The sequence below is a fragment of the Mauremys mutica genome, chromosome 4, assembly GCF_020497125.1.
Source record: "Mauremys mutica isolate MM-2020 ecotype Southern chromosome 4, ASM2049712v1, whole genome shotgun sequence".
In the NCBI taxonomy this organism is placed as follows: Eukaryota; Metazoa; Chordata; order Testudines; family Geoemydidae; genus Mauremys; species Mauremys mutica.
This window is the reverse complement of record NC_059075.1, coordinates 63,443,969-63,464,573: the sequence shown is the minus strand read 5'-3', so window position 1 is coordinate 63,464,573 and position 20,605 is coordinate 63,443,969. Positions and strand designations below refer to the sequence as shown.

Here is a 20,605-nt window from a genome sequence, read left to right as displayed (position 1 = left end):
TGCAGGTTATTCGTAACTCTAAAACTTTCGTAACTCTGAACAAGATGTTATGGGATGCTCCTCAGGGCGGACTGCTTGGAGTGTGTGCTCACAGCTGTGCCCACGAACTTCAGCATCTTCACCTCCTACCTGTAAGTGGCTGCCCAGCAAATGGGGGTGTGCACAGGCAGCTGGTTCTAGTCCCTGGCTGCAAGGGTGATGATGAGACACGCTGGGACACCGCAGTGTCAGTGGATACATGGTGCAGGCTGTGGCCCTTTAAAACTGAGCTGCTCCTCCAGAGTGCAGCTTGCAGGCAGGAGCCTGGGCTCCAGCACCAAACACTCCAGGCCAGGTTTCAGTAGGAACTCAGGAAGTTTCTTTTCTGGAGGAGGCCGGAAAGAAACTGCACTTGTAGCTTACAGGAAAGCTGCAGATCCCAGCACAGCCAGGCCTGTGAAACTCAGCAACTTCACCTCCTACCTGTAAGTGGCTGCCTCCCACATAGCAAGTAGGCGGTGGGGTGAGGACAGGCAGCCCCGATGTGCCTACTTTTAAGATGCAATACAGGCACAGTACAGTATTTTGTTTTTTTTTTGGTCTCCACTGCTGCCTGATTGCTTACTTCTGGTTCCACATGGTGTCGGGTTGACCAGTCAGTCCATAACTCTGGTGTTTGTATCTTTGAGGTTCTACTGTAGTACTAGTTTCATATTTGTGAAATAGGTGAATTTCACCAGCAAAATGACAGGAGTTAATATATAGCACCATATTTCCATGTAGCTGTTCAGAGGTCATATGGCTGTTAGCCAAAGCACAAGGAGCCAAGAAGATCTTAAGGTCTATAAGTCAGCTAAAAACAGAACTTAGGTAAGTCACAGCTTCTAGGCCTCAGACAACCCTTGGTAAAAGCAAGACCTCACTGAAAGCTAGATGCTGTATCTGGCCTGAGCTTTTTATTAGCTACAGTTTGCTTTAAAAAAAGTGGACATCTAAGCAGTGATGAAGGAAAAAAAAAAGTTTGGCTTTCACACATTTTTCAAAAATAAAATTTAACATTTCACATTTGGAACAAAAGTATATTGCTTTGAGTAAAGACAAGTCACTCTGCAAAAATATTTGTGATTTCAGTTATTAGAACTGGAATACCTCTTTTTCTATAGGCTAGATTCAGCACCAATATGCCCCTAGATTCCAAGCATGCCGATTTTTCAGAACTTCTGGAGCCTTGTGAAGAAGGTGGATGTGCTTTTTCCCCACATCTATTTCCTAGTTCAATAAGAAGTTGAAAGAACAGAATAAAGCAGATTTTGCAGAAGATTTTGAATCCCAAATCTAGATGGCAGTCCCTAGGCATTTGTGTCTTGAAAAACTATAAGGGAAATTAGAGACACTGTCCCTGATCCCATAAACAGAAATAGCAGCATGGTCCCCCGCACCAATGCAAAGCATCATTGACTTCAAGAGACGCTACACTGGCACTTCTAGGTCTTGATCCTGTAAATAGAAGTAATTCAGTATCTAGAGCAGGGGTAGGCAACCTATGGCACGTGTGCCAAAGGCGGCACACAAGCTGATTTTCAGTGGCACTCACACTGCCTGGGTCCTGGCCACTGGTCCAGGGGGCTCTGCATTTTAATTTAATTTTAAATGAAGCTTCTTAAAGATTTTTAAAAACCTTATTTACTTTACATACAACAATAGTTTAGTTATATATTATAGACTTATAGAAAGAGACCTTCTAAAAACGTTAAAATGCATTACTGGCACGCAAAACCTTAATTTAAAGTGAATAAATGAATACTCGGCACATCACTTCTTAAAGGTTGCTGACCCCTGATCTAGAGTAACATTTGTTTCATTCAGTTTGGTGAGTTAAACTAGAGTAGTGTGTTTCACTTTAGCACAGCACTGTTTGCAAAACTGAATGGACATATTAAAATGTTAATTAAATTAACCAAGTTGCAAAAACACATGCAGTAAGGTATGCAAATCCTCTTTTTTAAGAGGAATAAAACCTAGATCTGACACCAAGACTACCTGAAAGCACCCTTTTAATTTCTGAATAAATTCCTGTATCTTACAGCCAAGACTACTAAAAAACATACCCAACTGTATGATGCAGTTTCAACATAAGGGATTATGGATTGAACTCCAAGCCCTGGCCTAGACTCAGACTCTAAAGTCAGAAGGGACCATCATGATAATCTAATCTGACCTCCTGCACATTGCAGGCCACAGAACTGCATCCACCCACTCCTGTAATAGACCCCTAACCTCTGGCTGAGTTACTAAAGTCCTCAAATCTTGACTTAAGGACTTCAAGTTACAAAGAATCCACCATTTACATTAGTTTACACCTTCAAGTGACTCCTGCCCCATGCTGCAGAGGAAGACAAAAAAACCTCCCAGGGTCTCTGCTAATCTCATTGGGGGAAAATTCCTTCCCAACCCCAAATATGGTGATCAGTTAGACCCTGAGCATATGGACAAGACTCACCAGCCAAACATCTGGGAAATAAGTCTCTATAGTAACTCAGAGCCCTCCCCATCCAGTGTCCCATCACCAGCCACTGGAGATATTTGCTACTAGCAGTCACAGATCAGCTACATGCCATTATAGACAGACAGTCTCATCATAAATTTATCAAGCTCAGTCTTGAAGCCAGTTAGGTTTTGTGCCCCAACAGCTCCCCTTGGAAAGCGGTTTTGGAACTTCACTCCTTTGATGGTTAGAAACCTTCGTCTAATTCAAGCCTAAACTTGTTGGTCAGTTTATATGCAATGTTCTTGTGTCCACACTGGTGCTTAAATAACTCCTCTCCCTCCCTGGTATTTATCCCTCTGATGTATTTATAGAGAGCAATCATATCTCCCCATAGCTTTCTTTCAGTTAAGCTAAACAAGCCAAGCTCTGAGTCTCCTCTTATTCCTTGGATCATCCTAGTAGCCCTTCTCTGTACATTTTTTATGCAAAGAAAAGCATTTCTAACAAAAAACCCTATTTATTCCTCCATAAGGAGAGATTTCAGCTGTCCTCACTGGAAAATATTAGCCACAGATACTTGAATATAGCAGTTTAAATTAGAAGAAAGTCAATATTTGACAAGTAACTCCCTAAAAACAAAATCCAACTCTCCACAGAGCAAACAGAACATGAATGGAAAGTAATATTACCAGCAGCTATGGTAAATTTTATGACCTACAAAAAAAAAAAAAGTACAAAGACTGAATTCTAGTGTCAAGAGATCCAAAAAAACAAGAAGTTCTAAACATGTAACTAAACAGAGAACACTGTTCAACCATTTCAGAAACAATTCTCACTTTCTAACAGACATTATCTTGTAGACACCTCCCCTTCAAGCTCTTGTCCCAAGCCTTCCCTGAAGCAAACAGTGTTTGCTGAGACAACAAAGTAATCTTAAACCAGTTAAGGCAAGAAAGATGAGAAAATTTCCTTGACTGCAATAAATATGGTACTTTAGTCTCCCATGTGTAGATCTTTAATTACATCTTCCCTCATTGCCTGCAACTTCCACTACTCTGGGCACTGCCATTTGGTCCTATCCTCCCGAATATTTCCAACCATTTCAATTTTTGTGTCAACTGTAAGTTTTGTCAGTTAAATTTACACCAAGGATACATCTAACAATGATCACTCGAGCCTCTAACATAAGCAGTTCTGATCACCTACAAGTATTTTGTAGTGGATTTCGGGCCGTGGTCTGCAACAGGGAGTTTGTATAATTCCTCCTGAATTATTATAGATTATGTAACTAAAAATAACCTCAATTATAGATTTCTATACTTAAGAAAAATGTTGCTAAGGGTAGGTGTGTTCAAACAAGATTTAAATTGGACCTGTTCAGTAACAATATAGTAAGCACATCTTAGAATGCCTCCTCTTTCCAAAAACAACAAAAAAACAACAACCCAGAACACCTACCCCTTGCCTCAATATAGTATACTCAAGTTGCACTGCCCAGTATGGCCATGGCATGTAAGAATTCCTAACACTTGCTGGAGTTTCAAGGTTCATTTCTGTGCCAGTTTTGTTGGGCATGTTAGAAAACCTAAAAAACCTGTGGTATATGTCAGAATAGGAATGTCAACATTTTGGGAATATTCTACCTCAGTATATACACTTGTGAATTTGTATTCAGTGCCAGGCTACAGAAAACCTAATAAAATGGCTGTTTTATGAACTGCAATTATTCATTTCAATCATGTCTGGAGTGGACGTTAAGGCAACTAAGAATCTGTCTACAGTAGTTTTACAAAAAACTTAGCCAATATAGAACAGGATGAGACATTTCTGTGAAAGGGTTTGTGCGTTTTGTACAAAAGCAGTAGTTGAAACAAGGACATCATTCTCCTCAGCTTTCAAGGATGTAATGAAACCAGTGATTAAACATTTGTCTGTTTCAGAGAGAACAACTGGTGTTATAGTCAACAATTATTCTACCACCACCTGTGTGTACACTACCCACTCTGAATCAGTGTTCGGTCTGTACTTTCATGTTGGCTTGACATGCAACAGTTTTGGATTTCCACAGTTCAGAGATTCAGATGGGGTGACAGGTCAATCAACTTATGAGTCCCCTTCATCCTCTGGCCAAGTCCCTTCTCTCCCCAGACATGCCTCTCACAATATCCCCTCCCTCCCAGGAATGTCCCCCTCCACCATAACCTGTTTGCCCTCCCTCCTGTTCTGCTATTGCTCAGCTAATAATCCGGCTTCACAAATTCTTCCTTCCTCACCAGTATCAGAGAACAAGCTATGCCTTGATGCTTGTTCCTCAAAAACAGATAAAAGGCTTTTCCTGGCAGAGTTTCCCCTTTTCTCTTGGGTTTAACCAATAAAATGGGTGAGAGAAAAGAAAATGAAGTTATCTGTCAGCCAAGGAGGCTAGTTACTGCTGAGGTATAGAGAATGATGATGAAGCCAGCATCATCTTATGATTCCAACATTGCATATGTTTGTCTTGTACAATAACTGTACTTTTGGCGAGAAGAGAAAGAGAAAAATTGATTTCCAATTTGTGAACTGGAAGAATCTTACAGACTGATTCAGCAGTAAGAAACTCCACACCCAATATTTGGCTATGGAATCCTTTCAGCTCTAGTTTTCCCACTTCATACTTCCAGGTTATTAGTAATCAAAAGTTGTTAGCATCTAATGTCTGTTCAGTGGGCTGTGCTGATGATTGTCATTCCTGGGGAAAATAACAAAAAGTATAATTGGCACTGTAAGAAAAAGACTAAATGAACATGAAGATTCATCTCATCTCACTGGTTACATTTGAAGAACATTGACAGGGCAGCATGAGGAAAACACTGCACACTAATTTTTATACTTTCTGCAAATCACATGGCTACTTCGGTGTTAAGGTAATATTTTGCTTTTAAAATAGACTTTATGCAACACTGATCTGATGAGCCCCACCTGGGGCATCCTCCTGCAGCAGACCATAGCACAACAGTCAGGCCTGTCTCAGTTTCTCCACAAAATCCACCCGCACAAAAGGAATATTATATCTCAGTGCAAATTCAAACCCCATACTTGTATGAAGTGTCACAGTTCACATATCGGTTTAGTAAAAACAGCCCCTCTCAAATCCCCAAAGACAAACAACATTACAACACGGTGGCTCTTCAAACCCTTTCAAAGGTCACCATTCCCAGGTCACCCACTCCTCAACGTTCCTTTAACTCCTTTCCAGGGCCCCCACTTTCCAGGCTGCCTGAGAGCTCTAAGACTCACTCCTCTCCTGCAAGTCTTCTCTCATTGCCCTCAGTCAGGTTTCCTGCCACAGCACTCCCCATAGTACTCCACTCAAGACAGGCCTCCAGACCTGAGTGCTCCCCCTGCTCAGGGAACATCCCTCCAGACTTGCCCCTTGTTCTGGGCTCAGCTTCCTGCAGCAAGGGGACTTCCCATAGTGTTCCATTCACCAAGTGTCCTTGCCTGCAAGTCCTACCCCTGCTTCTGGGATCTACCCTTGAGCATCAACCCTCTTGTTTTGAAATCAGCTTCTCCTAACTAAGCTGGTTCTTCCCCTCCTTCCTGGGGGCCTCTATACAAGCTCTCCTCTAACTCAGCAAGGGTTCCCCAGCTCTGGCCAGTCCCCATTATTGACTTTTTGCTTTTCCCAATGGCTCTCTGTACCAGCTCTCTCCCCTCTGCTGCTTCTCCCCCTCAGGCACCTGTGGCCACAACCAATACTATGGAGATTTTTTTTTTAAATTATATATAAAAAAATAAAGTAGTTTTAATTCCTCTACTGTTAGGAAATCTAAGATTATTTCTCTGTCAATTTTGTTCTTCCTCCACTCCATGTTTGGCAGATACTCATTTTGAGCCCCGTGGATCTCTCTACACTGCATTAAGACACCCTGTGAGGGTTCCAGAGCCAGGCTCCAGCCCAAGCCCAGACATCTACACTGCAATTTTATAGCCCTGCAGCAGCCTGAGCCCAAGTCAGCTGACATGGGCCAGCTACGGATGTTTTATTGCAGTGTACACATATCCTGTATATTCTAAAAGCATGAGACAATTTCCTTGTTTGTGTACTTCTGTAGTTATCAGCAGGACCCATCTCAGCTCTGGGAAGCACTCTTGCTGTTCTCTATCTATTTTTAGTATCCCATCTCCAAAGTTCTCTCCAATTCCCTCTACTTTACTGGCACTCACAGAAATCATTGTGACTTTAATAGATACCAAACACTGTACTAGCTATAAATCTTATTCTTTAATCCAACAGGATTGCTGGAGATATCTGCTTAGTACCATCCAACCAGTCTCATTTTTTGACTGCAGGTAGAGTCCCAAGAACCACAAGGCCATTTAGCATTATCTGTTCTCTCGTGTTAACAACCTAATGTGTTAGAAGGTCAACTAGTTTTAAATGCATTAGCCACACAACGCAAAGTTTAATAGAAGTCATTTATTTGCACAATTTACAATTTAAGAGTGATGTGCATTTAATAAGCATCACATCCAGTTAAAGTTGATTCCCCCCCTTTTATCATTCTAATTTCCCCTCATGTAGCCAGATTTAAATTAGTTCAATTTAAAGATTTCTGAAATAACGAGGAAATAAAATATTTCTGAACATCAAGACTGAACAATACAAAGCAAATAGCCCATCACTATTAACAAATCATGGTGCAAGTTTTCAGATCTTTTATGTCTCAACCTTGTAAGTTCTCATAACTTGGCTCATTATCTAGGTTAAAAAAAATTACAACACAATTCATTTTAAGTATACAGGCAGTGCCTTTTTCCAGTAATTGTCCCCAGTCTAGCACTTCCTTTTTCCTCCTAAAAATGACATTTGTTAAAGCATCTCATTCACTAAGTTACTAGGATTTCCCCTCTTTTGTATGTTGTACCCTCATGCCTTCCACAAAAGGAAAAAAAAAAAAAAAGGGTGGGGTGGTACATTCCATATAATATGGAAAGCATTTAGACTAAACCTGTGTTTCTTGGCTGGTGTGTTATGACCCTCCACCCCTACTCCAGAAAGGGGACTGGGGTGATCACAGTGAGGCATTGAAATTTTTATTACAGTTCAAGCAATGAAAACAAGATTTCCAGAATAATTTCAGGGCAGCGAACCAAAAATCTTCTGTGTTTGTGAGGTCAAATGCAGTAATAGTTGTATTATATAGGCTTATTGTTACTGATTTTTTTTTCTTTTACTTTTATAATAGGGGGTCCACAAATTTTTTTTGTCTGAATTAAAAAAAAAGTCACCAGCCAGAGAAGTTGAAAAATACTGGACTATACAAAAGTCTGATGTAGTGCAATAGTCGATACCTTTGATCACTGAATATGCCTGTCCCCCCACAAGAAGCTGGTGGGGTGAATAAAAACACACTGATATAGTTCATATCCTTCCTCTCAGAGCAGACCCAGAGGGCAACCATTCCTCCACTGCCAAACCCTCATCTGCAGAGTACCACAATGGTCAGTCCTGTCCCTCATATTATTCAACATCTCTAAGAAGCTGCTGGGAGGCCTGATGAAGCAACCCAGGCTGAAGTGCCAGCACCACATGAATGTAGAGCTGGGCGTCATCTAACAAACATGACCACCACACAGCTACTGCAATGTTTTGCCAAAAGCAGCACTTGGATAAAGAGCAGTTGGCTAAAGCTTTACCCCAACAAGACAGAGAATGCGGTTATGAAGTGGGAAACGCTTCACAGAATTTGCTTCTTCTATAACATCCCCCATTATAAAGGACATCTGTACTGATATTAGTAAGTCAGTCTGAAGTCCTGAGGTCTTTTTAGACTCCACTGTGCAACCGGATGCCCAGTCATGGCTGTGACAAATACCCACTTCTATTATGCAAGTGATCACCCAATTATTTTAGAAAAGTTACCAAAGAGCCATTATTATTCGTGAAAAGCTCCTGTGCACCAGAAATACTGGGACATCAAGTAGGGGAATCACAAGTAAAAGTAGGGACATAGTATTCCAGCAATGGTGTCTCTGTTGCCCTAAACACAGATAATACCATGTCCAGCTTTCAAGATGTGAAATTGGAAAGGGTTCAGCAGAGAGCCAGAAGAATATTCAAGGTCTTGAAAATGTGCTGTACAGCAAAAGATTAAAGAAGCTTAGTTTATCCAAAAGAAGATAAAGATAAGACTTGATCATGGTTTGTAAATACCTGAATGGGAAGAAGATTTTCCAATAGAGAGCTCTTTAAATTTAGTATACAAAGGCATAACAAGATCCAAGGTTGGAAGTTAAAGCTAGACAAATTCAGACTAGAAATAAATGAGAACTTTAAGACAATGAGGGTAATTAACAAGCAGAACAAGATTCTTAAGCATTTAGTTCTCCATCACTTGATGTCTTTACATTAAAAGACAGTGTATACCTAAAAAATATGCTTAGTTAAAACTGACATCATGGATTTGACTCAAGAATCATTGGGTGAAGTTCTACTACTTATGTTCTTCCGAAGGTCAGAACAGATCATAATAGACCCTTCTGGCCTTAAGGTCTATAAATCCAGTCAAAATTTTCTATGTGATCTTTCCAATAGACTAATGGCAGATATTACTTACTTAAGGCAAGAAATTCTGTTGATAATTCAGTTGACTTTAATTTTATGTCCAGACAGAGAAAAATTCTAAGGAGCACAAAACTGCCGAACTATGGTAACAATAGTAAATAGGCGTATGTGTCCCTGTCCCTTAAGCAAGGGAAAGAAAAGAGTAGTTTTTCCAGAGTACAGGTTTAAGGATATCATGTGTTGCAGAATAAAGTGTTTGTGTTGAATTATTGCACTAAACCTTGTCAGATGACTATACAAATAACTAAACTGACTTATCCTTTGTTTAATCTGGTGTGTTTACCAGTAGAAGTGAATAAGATTTAAAAAAGACTTCCCTCAAAAGAAACTCATTCACTAGCTCATTGATTTATTGTGAAATTCTGTGCAAGCACCAGTGAAGAACACAAGTAGAGTATGCACAACCACACTTGACTAAAAACAGGGCAACACCGAACTGTCGGCAGCTGACAGGAGCATCTACAGGTATGAGATATTTCCAAAGAAACAAAGGCAGGAAGTAAGAGAGAAACATGATCTAATTGTTTCAGCAACAAAGTGGGATTCCTGAGCTGTAATCTCAGCTCTGACAGTGACTGTGTGGCCTCAGTAACGTCATAACTATTCTGTGCCTCAGTTTTCACAACTGTAAGAGAGAGATGATGGCCATCTCCAAAGGAATGCAGGGATTTAATATACTGATGTTTCGATTAGAAGATTAAAAGTGATAAGTAGTACTATCATAAATTTGAAATTAGGTGATTTAGAAGACAAAAAACAGCTGGCTTAGGCCTACTAAGTCTTTTATATAAAAGAGAGCATGGAAGAAACATGTGCTTTTTTAAACCCCTTCATTGGCTGAAAGGAGAATAAGCCTATTTATGTTATAGGCACAGCAGATTCCTGCTGCAGGATACTATGAAGTGTCAGCACCAGAACACCCCCCCCCCCCCCAGTCTGTCTCATATCCAAACGAACAAAGCAACTGGGGGGAGGGGAGAACAGATACCATTCTGCACCCTTCCTGGCTTCTCTTATCAACTTCCTGAACACACTGCAAAGATGAGATGACATTACCAGTGCCTGTTCTTCCAGCTGTCTCTTCTTGTAGAATGTTCAGCTTTATACTTGTCCAAGCAAAGCCAGCTTTTTGCCTCTGGGAAAAGCACATAACCGGAGTATAAGAGCCCTCCCATGAGTGGCTGGAAGACCATCTATTATACACAAATTTAACACATTACTGTACAAAGCGACAAAGAGTCCTGTGGCACCTTATAGACTAACAGACGTATTGGAGCATAAGCTTTCGTGGGTGAATACCCACTTTGTCAGATGCATGATGAAGTGGGTATTCACCCACAAAAGCTTATGCTCCAAAACGTCTGTTAGTCTATAAGGTGCCACAGGACTCTCTTGCTTTTTACAGATCCAGACTAACACGGCTACCCCTCTGATACCTGAGGCATTACTGTACAGTTGGTTGCTGTCCCAAATGCATTGAAAAGCACCTTTGATAACTGTGCCTAGGCTTACAAAAGGGTGAGGTACTCAAAGGGATGAATTTCCAGACCACCACCACTGGGCCTCTCAGAATCCACTTGCCAGCCTCCGATGAGCCAAACAGCCCCGTCATCAGCACTGGGGACGGCCCACTTCTTTGTCCCCTGAAGAGCCTTCCTAAGCAGCTGCTCCAACCCCTGAAGCTTTGTGAGGAGCAGAATAGATGCAACGTTTCTTCCAGATGAATACTGAACTAATATCCCAATATGATTATCAGTGGGCATTATATTGCTGAAGGCATGATATTATGTGTAATCTGCAAAATTGGGGAATATGCTCACTCAGATTCATGAAATAGCCAATGTTACTTTTCATGACAGAAGGGGTGTTAAACCCTGGGGTACTAGACTTTCCCAGCCCCTTGTAAATACATTATACCTTCCTAAGTTTCACTTGCAAATTCTACTTAATAGAGTATTCATTTGGCTATATTGTTGTTGTGTGCCATTAAACAGTAATTGTGTTCCATCCCAGATGAGGCTATAGCAGACGGGTGAAGTGATCCAGTATTCTTTATGTACCTCTCAGACAATGCTACAAGGCTCAGATAACTAAAAGTTTATAAAGCACCCCAAGACATTTGGATAAGAACTAGGGAAGAGTTGTTTAATATCTATTAAGCTTACTAGGGATTGCTGCCTTGAAAGTTTGCTGACAGGGTGGCAGGACCTACCAGTTTTACGTTCTGAATCACTAAAAACAGAAATTTTATTTCTTTTAAACTACCTGATACCATTTCTTAGGTACTGTGAGTTCACACAGAAAGCCGATAACAGGATCTCTCCCTTATAAAGGCCAGGATGACTATCAAATTAGATGTTTAAAACCCAACATGGAACAAGATTCATGCAATTTATCATATGTTCTAGATCTGCACAAAGGTTTGATAAACAAACAATATAAGCATGGTTTGCATGTGCTGCAAAGGCAATGAGTAGCATAAGGGTTCCATGTCCCTAATAATCTCTTTCAGCTATCACCTAATCTAGAGACTTTCCCAAACTCTTTCTGCAGAGATGGGGGGCTCTATAAGGATACAGAAACAAATTGCTCTTCTAAAAGCATCTTGAAGACAGCAGCTAACATTCTTCAGTGTGATGTGCCAATGGTTAAGAACCATTAAGAAAGGGATAAATAGGACAGAAAATACCATAATGCCGCCATATAAATCCATGGTACTCCCACATCTTAAATACCACATGCAGATCTGGTCGCCCCATCTCAAAAAAATATGTATATTAGAACTGGAAAAGGTACAGAGAAGGGCAACAAAATGATTAGAGGGATGGAACAGCTTCCATATGAGGCAAGATTAAAAAGACTGGGACTTTTCTGTTTGGAAGAGATGACTGGGGGGATATGAAAGAGGTCTATAAAATCTTGACTGGTGTGGACAAAGGGAATAATGAAATGTATTTACTCCTCCACATAACACAATAACTAAGGGACACCCAATGAAATTAATAGGCAGCAGGTTTTAAACAAACAAAAGGAAGTACTTCTTCTGACAATGCACAGTTAACCTGTGGAACTCTCTTGCCAAGGGATCTCGTGAAGGCCAAAACTATAACAGTGTTTAAAAAAAGAACCCTATACGTTCATGCGGGATAGGTCCATCAATAGTTGTTAGCCAGGATTGTCAGGGATACAATAACATGCTCTAAATGTCCCTAGTCTCTGTTTACCAGAAGCTTGGAGTGGACAACAGGGCATGGATCACTTGATGATTACCTGTTCTGTTCATTCCCTCTGAAGCACCTGGCATTGGCCACTGTTGGAAGACAGGATACTGGGCTAGGTGGACCATTGGTCTGACCCAATATGCCCGTTCTTATGGTATGGGCCATTCTTATTTCTAATGCTTAAACACTTACATTTTCTTCTCCATCTAGGTACATATCTGCCACCCAACATCATTTCCTGGAGCTCAGCACTCCTCTATTACACATGCTAAACAGCACTCACTGAGTGCATTATAAAAACACATTTTAAACACATGTATCAGGAGATAATAAGCACATGAGTGAACACACACAGCTAAGTCCCCACAGTGATTCGAACTGGAGATATTGCCAATTCCCCACTACCTTTGTGGCTAGTAATTGGTGAAGCCTTTTAGCACAGAGGGCGCCTCCCCGGGAGAGGGCAGCACGGTCACAGCTCCGCAGGGTGGGGAGAGCCTCCAGGCCCGATCACTGGACTCTGAAATCCACGCCCTGTAACTCACCGCCCCGTCTCCTGCTCCCGTCCCGGCCTCACGCCTGGAGCCCGCACGAAGGCCAGACTCATGGGCAAAGGGAGCCAGCCCATGGCTGGGGGAGCCAGCCCGCTCTCTAGCCCAGCCCAGCCCAGCGCACCTGACCCGGACTCCGCCCTCCTCCCACCCCACCTAGAGCCGCCCCGCTCCCCAGAGCGACGGGGCGCCGCACCCGGAGATTTCCAGCTCCTCCCACCTGCAGCCGCCGCGCTTCTAGCCGCCGCCGCCACCACGCTCGAGTCCAGCCCGCGAGCGGAACCGTCGCTTTAATGCCCCATCCCGAGACTCCCCGCACCAGCAACACCTGCCCGGCAGGCAGAGCCACCAACCCCCCCGGAACCGGAAGCCAGCGCCGCCCACCTGACAACACAGCGGGGGTGGGGCCAGGGGCGCTTTCAACATGGCGAAGAGAAAGGCACCCCGTTGGCCACACCCAGCATGGCGGCCGCACCCGGTCTCGCGAATCGCCACCCAGCGGAGCAGGGAGAGAGCCGGCGATTGGCTAGAGCCACGCGCCGCTGAAAGGACCATTTCCCAGAATGCAAGGCGTTTGCTGTGCTCGCTGATTGGCTGCGGGAACGCACGCTCCTCTTGTCCTGCGCCGCGGGTCCCTTTCGGGTCGCGAGCGCGACTCGCTTCCACCGTTTTCCCGTGGGAGCCGCGGCGGGCCCCGGGTAGGTGGTGGGGCCTGCTCGGGCCGGGCCGGGCCGCGTGATGGGCGGCGGGGCTGCTGCGCTGTTGTGGAACCAGGAGGACGCGGCCTGTGAGTAGGGGGCTGTGGCGGGCAGGGGCTCGCGGCGCTGGGGCTGGGATCGGTAGTGGCTCGGGAGTGTGGCGGCGGGTTATGGAGATCCGGTCGGCTGCCGGGGATGCCGGGGGAGACAGGCATAGGAGGCGGCGGTGGGCTCCGTGACTGTGGGAGGGCGGCCGGGCGGGCCGGCTCTTGCACGGTAAAGAGAGAGCGTGTTCTTCCTAACGCCGAGCCTCTTGATCTTTTGCTATTGGGCTGGGTAGAATTTCACTTGTTTTAAAGCAAACACCCATTTACAGATCTTTAACTCCTCACTGAGAGCCATGCTGGGTGCTAAACTCTGCCAGTAGTAGCCGCACCCCTTTATGACCATCCTCACTCACTCTGTCACACAGGTGTTTTAAGTTAAAGTAGGCACACATCTGAAAACAGGTGTGAACTTGCGTCTAAATATGTTCAGTGAGTGAGCTCGTTAGTGTGCAAATGTTATTCTTGTAATATGCCAAAATATCACCAGGATGCGTTTTGGAAGATTTTGCATTTTAAAGTAAGCACTTACACTTATGAATACGTTACCCCACAAAAAATTCCGTTTTTTTTAAAATGTCACATGAACTTTTCTCTTCTGATTTCTGTTATGAACTCTTCAGCATATTTCTGAATTTCAACTTCAAAAACATATGAACTGTGGGTAAAAGTTTCAGAGTAGCAGCTGTGTTAGTCTGTATCCATAAAAAGAACAGGAGTACTTGTGGCACCTTAGAGACTAACAAATTTATCTGAGCATAAGCTTTCGTGGGCTACAGCCCACTTCATCAGATGCATAGAATGGAACATATAGTAAGGAGACACACACACACGCACACGGTGGGAGTTGCTCTGCCAATCAATCCTTTAAGTGTAGTTTTGAAAGAAATTATAACTGACTTCATTTATTCTCTGGCTAATTGGCTTCTTTTGTTTCTTGAATTTTTTTATTTCACATGAGATACTGTTTCCTTCAAAGAAGGTCTAGGATTTGTGGTCTTCATGGACCAGATATGTTCTGAAGAATGGTTTGAAGGAGAAGGGGATTGAGGTGTGATATATGATGTTCGGTCCTGTTGTTGGACCTTCCTGATGTCTGTCATTCCTCCATTCACTGCTCCTTTGAGTCCCTCCTCTAAATACCAACACAGATAAATTCTTATGGTATGCCTGTACTGCAAAAAGAAAATAAATCCAAAACCCTGTGGCAGTGAGTCTTAGAGCCTGGGTCAACTGACTTGGGTGAGCTCTATGGGTCTAAGGCAGAGGTGGGCAAACTATGTCCCACAGGCCAGATGTGGCCTGCCAGCTGTTTTAATCCGGCCCTCGAGCTCCTGCTGGGGAGCAGGGCCTGGGGCTTACCCTGCTCCAGTGCTCCAACTGGGGAGCAGCGTTAGGGGCCGCTCCCTGCGGCTCCCAGAAGCAGCAGCATGGTCCCTTTCTGGCTCCTATAGATAGCGGCAGCCAGGGAGCTCCGCTCTGCACACTGCCCCAAACGCTGGCCCTGCAGCTCCCATTGATCAGGAACTGCAGCCAATGGGAACTGCAGGGGTGGTGCCTGTGGACGGGGCAGCGTGCAGAACTGCCTGGCTACGCCTCCATATAGGGGCCGGAGAAGGGACATGCCCCTGCTTCTGGGAGCCGCTTGAGGTAAGCGCTGCCCAGAGCCTGCACCCCTGAGCCTTTCCATGCACCCCAACCCTCTGCCACAGCCCTGATCCCCCTCCTGCACCCGAACTCCTAATTTCTGGCCCCATCCCAGAGCCCGCACCCCCTCCCACATCCAACCCCAATTCTGTGAGCATTCATGGCCCGATACACAATATCTATTCCCAGATGTGGCCCTCTGGCCTAAAAGTTTGCCCACCCCGGTCTAAGGCCTTGTCTACACTACAAAGTTTTGTCGGCAAAAGTTATGCTGCTTTAATTAAAACCACTGGCTCCTTGTGTCAGCAGAGTGCATCCACACTAACAGTTCTTGCATTGACAGAGCAGTGCACTGTGGTAGCTATCCCGCTGTGCAACTGACCGCAGGGTGCTTTGGGAAGGGTTTGTAACGCCTCATGGGGCAGATTTCTCAGTCCCATCTTCTGGGGCATCCTAGTAGATTGTCAGCGCTTTTTCAACTGAAGTGTGGGGTGGGCGGAAGGAGAGGAGAATGGTGTGTTTGCGGCGGGGGAGACAGCAGGCTGACAGGCCTGTCCTGAGGCATGGGGTTGGGGATACCCCCCAACATCAGGCCTTGACTCTGGTCAGCATAGCAGTCTCTCCTGAAGCAGCCTGCTCTGCCTGCCTGTCTATGGTTCTGTGATTCCCACAGCCTCCTCAGCTACCAGGAGTGGCATCCTGAGCAGCTCTGTGAGCTCTCCGCTCTGAGGAATGTCAAAGTCGCACAGCAGTTCCCCACCTCCCCTTCCTGCCTGCCACTGTGTTCCTAGTGCAGGTAAGAACAGGAGCATTCTACGTTAATGATTTGCTCTTTGTTCCCCAAATGGAAGCAGAATACTCATCTGTCAGATACTTCCTGGAGCTTTGAAAGGCGAGGAGTACATGCCTGCAGGGCAACGGAGATCAAAACAGTGAGCAGAGCTGTCACAGCAGGCATTGTGGGATACTGGTGGAAGCCAGTTATGTCAACAAAACAGTGTCCACACTGACACTTTGTCACTTTAACTTGGCCACAAAAAGGTTTGTCTCTTGTTAGGTGGTTTTATTTTGTCATCAAAACAGCAGAGTTTTGCTGCCAAATGTAGCTTTTTAGTGTGTACGCAGCCCCTGTTTTTTGCCGACAAAACTTTGTAGTGTAGACAAGGCCTAAAAGTAGCAATGCAGACATTCTTGCGTGCACTGGAGCTTGGGCTCTAGGCTTTAGCCCCAGCAGGAATCTCTACACAGCTATGTTTAGCTCCATAATGCAAGCCCAAGTCAATTGACCTGGGCTCTGAGACTTGCTGTTGTGGGGATTTTTTTTTTTGCTTGCACTGTAGGTGTACCCTTAGATCCCTGTCCTGTAAACACTAAGGCATTTAAGTATCTTTATTATTGTAAGTGATTCATGTGGACCCACTTGCATGAATGAAGTTATATATTTACTAGGGCTGTCGATTAATCACAGTTAACTCACGCGATTAACTCAAAAATTAATCTCGATTTAAAAAAATTAATCAGTTTTAATTTTAAACAGAATACCAATGGCAATTTATTAAATATTTTTGGATGTTTTTCTACATTTTTAAATATATTGATTTCAATTAAACAGAGAATACAAATTGTACAGTGCTCACTTTTATATTTTTATTACACATATTTGAACTGTAAAAATAAACAAAAGAAATAGTATTTTTTCAATTCACCTCATACAGGTACTGTAGTGTGATCTCTTTATTGTGAAAGTGCAACATACAAATGTAGACTTTTTTTGTTACATAACTGAACTCAAAAACAAAATAATGTAAAACTTTAGAGCCTACAAGTCCACTCAGTCCTACTTCTTGTTCAGCCAATCACTAAGGCAAACAAGTTTGTTTACATTTACAGGAGATAATGCTTCCTGCTTCTTATTTACATCATCTGAAAGTGAGAACAGGCATTCGCATGGCATTTTTGTAGCTGACATTGCAAGGTATTTACGTGCCAGATATGCTAAACATTCATATGCCCCTTCATGCTTCAGCCGCCATTCCAGAGGACATGAACTCCTTGGGGGAGAATTGTATGTCCTCTGCTCTGTTTTACCTGCATTCTGCCATATATTTCATGTTATAGCATCTCGGATGATGACCCAGCACGTGTTGTTCATTTTAAGAATACTTTCACTGCAGATTTGACAAAACACAAAGAAGATACCAATGTGAGATTTGTAAAGATAGCTACAGCACTCAAACCAAGGTTTAAGAATCTGAAGTGCCTTCCAGAATCTGAGAGGGATGAGATGTGGAGCATGCTTTCAAAAGTCTTAAAAGAGCAACACTCTGATGCAGAAGCTACAGAACCCGAACCAACAAAAAAGAAAATAAACTTTCTGTTGGTGACATCTGACTGAGATGATTGAAATGAACGTGCTTCGGTCCGTACTGCTTTGGATAGTGATCAAGCAAAACCCGTCATCAGCATGGATGCATGTCCTCTGGAATGGTGGTTGAAGCATGAAGGGACATACAAATCTTTAGCTCATCTGGCACATAAGTATCTTGCAATGCCAGCTACAACAGTGCCATGCAAACACCTGTTCTCCTTTTCAGGTGACATTGTAAACAAGAAGAGGGCGGCATTATCTCCTGCAAATGTAAACAAACTTGTTTGAGTGATTGGCTGAACAAGAAGTAGGACTGAGTGGACTTGTAGGCTCTAAAGTCTTACATTGTTTTGTTTTGGAATGCGGTTTTTTGTTATATAATTTTACATTTGTAAGTTCAACATCATGGTAAAGAGATTGCACTACAGTACTTGTATTAGGTGAATTGAAAAATACTACGCCTCTACCTCGATATAACACTGTCCTTGGGAGCCAAAAAATCTTACCGCGTTATAGGTGAAACCACGTTGTATTGAACTTGCTTTGATCCACTGGAGTGCGCAGCCCCGCCCTCCAGAGCACTGCTTTACCACATTATATCCGAATTCGTGTTATATTGGGTCATGTTATATTGAGGTAGAGGAGTATTTGCTTATTACAGTGCAAATATTTGTAATCTAAAATAACTATAGCGTGAGCACTGTACACTTCGTATTCTGTTATTGAAATCAATATATTTGAAAATGTAGAAAACACCGAAACTATTTAAATAAATGGTATTCTTATTGTTTAACAGTGTGATTAATCACGTTTTAATATTTTTAATTACTTGACAGCCCTAATATTTACTTAAGTGTTTGTCAGTTTGGGCCTGCAATTTGCTGTCACTGTTGTATTTCATTTTAAACAACCTTGCCTTTAGTCTTGCTGTTATTTACTCTCCCTCCCCCCCGAAACTTAGTGCTGCTGAAGGGATTGCTTCTGGCTTGTCAGCCCTGGATATGGTATGACCTCTGTTTACATAACAGGTGCCTCATGAGCAGCAGCAGTGTAGTTCCCTGTATCACCAGGGATTCTAGTTTTCTATTATTAAAAAGCCCCAAATTCTCCAGTTAAAAAAACAGAAGAATCAGCGTTTTTCCATGATTAAAATGAAACGCTGAACTTTAGTTTCCCTAGCCACAATATATATAGGTATCAGTTGAACACAATGTTTTATTGATATATTTACAATTTTTAAGCAAGTTCGAAGCCTACCAGTGTCATCAGTCATTATTACAAAATAAAATTAACAGAATGATCCAGTCACAGTGTATTGTTTACTGTTGTCGATGGTCCTGCTGTTTCAGTCTCTTGTTTTCATTTCTTTGCATTCAGTATATGTTTAGTGCTTTTCATGTGTTCTACAGTTGTCTGATTTTGAATGTAATCTACAGACTTGCTGCATACAGTACAAAACAGCACATTACCATCAATGTGAAATTTGTCCTTGCCAAACTAAGTCTTGAGGGGCGATTTTTCAAGTTTTCAGCATCTTTTCATAACTTTCATTACTTATGTCTGGAGGCTGACATATTTGAGATGCATTAAAATATGAACCCCTATATGCCATTGAGTAACCAGAAGCAATTTACTAGCGTATGGTTAGCTATGTAAATTTAAAGCACATTCAAAAATCAACCCCAGGAGTGGGAGGTTGCATACATTGAATAAGCAAACTGGTACTTTCAGTAAAATTTAGTTAATATGTTTTTATTTTTCCACAAAATCTAAAAACTAAAAACTTTTTTTTTTTAAACAGAAAAATGCAAATTCCTCTTTTTTTCCATGGCAAATTGATTTCTAGGATGCTGGCACATCACAAATATGCCTCAACTCTGAACTGGAAGGATTATGAGAGGGTAACTCAGTTTCCATGGCCTCTCTGCTGGAACGTCTAACAAGGGTGAAAGACAACTTCTTTAAGCATTGCCACATGTCTCCCTCCCTCAATATAGACTAACTTCACATGTTAGATTTCATTAATAAGAGGTGTTCCATTCTCATGCTTCCAGTTCAGAGGCCAAGAATGAATCAAACCAGTGGCTGGCTGTAAACTAATGGTATCTTAATATCTGAATCACTCTGAGCAAAATATATTTCACTTTATAGTCCATATTTCTCTTATGCGGCCACCAAACTATCTTAACTTATATAAGACTCCCATATACATCACTGAGAATAATACTTAGCGTTTATGTATTGCTTTTCATATTCAAAGTGCTGTACAAATGTTGATCTTAATTTATCTGCTTTATAGGAATGTTGTAATCTCCATTTAACAGATTGGTAAACTGAGTCAATTTACCTTGGTCTTATGTTTTATTAAAGTTTGTCTTTGCAAAATTGAATATTTGGGCCAAATTTAAATTCATAAAAGTCTCTTTGCATCAAGTAGTTGGAAGTGTCTATGATTAATTCTGCCACCAGGTGGTGATACAGGGTTTTTCTTGTTTTTATAAACAGTTTTAGCAGGGCAACAGGAAAATTACAAAAGAAAATATTGTACATTGCAAGGAATTTCTCAGTTTAATAGAAGTTCCCCCCCTTGTATGTTGTAACTGATTTTTTTCCATTAAATTTTACTAATTTTTTGCTCCAAATACAAGATCCCTCTTCACTAAACAGCTATTGCCAGGAACAGATGAGAAGAAATCCTGTTCAAAGGTTTTCTTGAAAACTAGTGTTGAAAGATGGTTTAACTTCTTTCATAGATGAAACGTTTTTCAGATGTAGTGGAAAGTGTGATAGACATGAGTTGTCTATCATATTGCACCAGGCTTCTGTCACACTTTATCTTGCTTTTGTTTTCTTTTGATGTTGGAAAATTCCATCCACTCTAGTTGTTAAGATGTTCTCAGTTTCAACTGAGGGAAGGTCATAGGGACCCATTGCCAGTAACT

At 42.4% G+C, this 20,605-nt stretch overlaps 2 protein-coding genes across 5 annotated transcripts in view; one reads left to right on the top strand and one right to left on the bottom strand.

Annotated features, from left to right (window-relative positions):
• Positions 1–13,251, bottom strand: part of SNAP23 (synaptosome associated protein 23) — a 42,712-nt gene extending 29,461 nt beyond the window's left edge. Inside the window, exon 1 of one of the 4 annotated variants that reach the window (XM_045013507.1) lies at positions 13,231–13,251. The gene's annotated coding sequence lies outside the window, so the exon portion shown is untranslated. Of the gene's footprint in view, positions 1–1,128; positions 1,149–12,840; positions 12,936–13,066; positions 13,200–13,230 lie in introns of those variants that run through there. The other 3 variants (XM_045013504.1, XM_045013508.1, XM_045013509.1) reach the window with 3 other exon arrangements.
• Positions 13,252–13,529: 278 nt separating this feature from the next.
• The window catches only part of ZNF106 (zinc finger protein 106), a 70,576-nt gene continuing 63,500 nt past the window's right edge, over positions 13,530–20,605 (top strand). The window contains exon 1 of the mRNA XM_045014818.1: positions 13,530–13,633. The gene's annotated coding sequence lies outside the window, so the exon portion shown is untranslated. The remainder of the gene's footprint in view (positions 13,634–20,605) is intronic.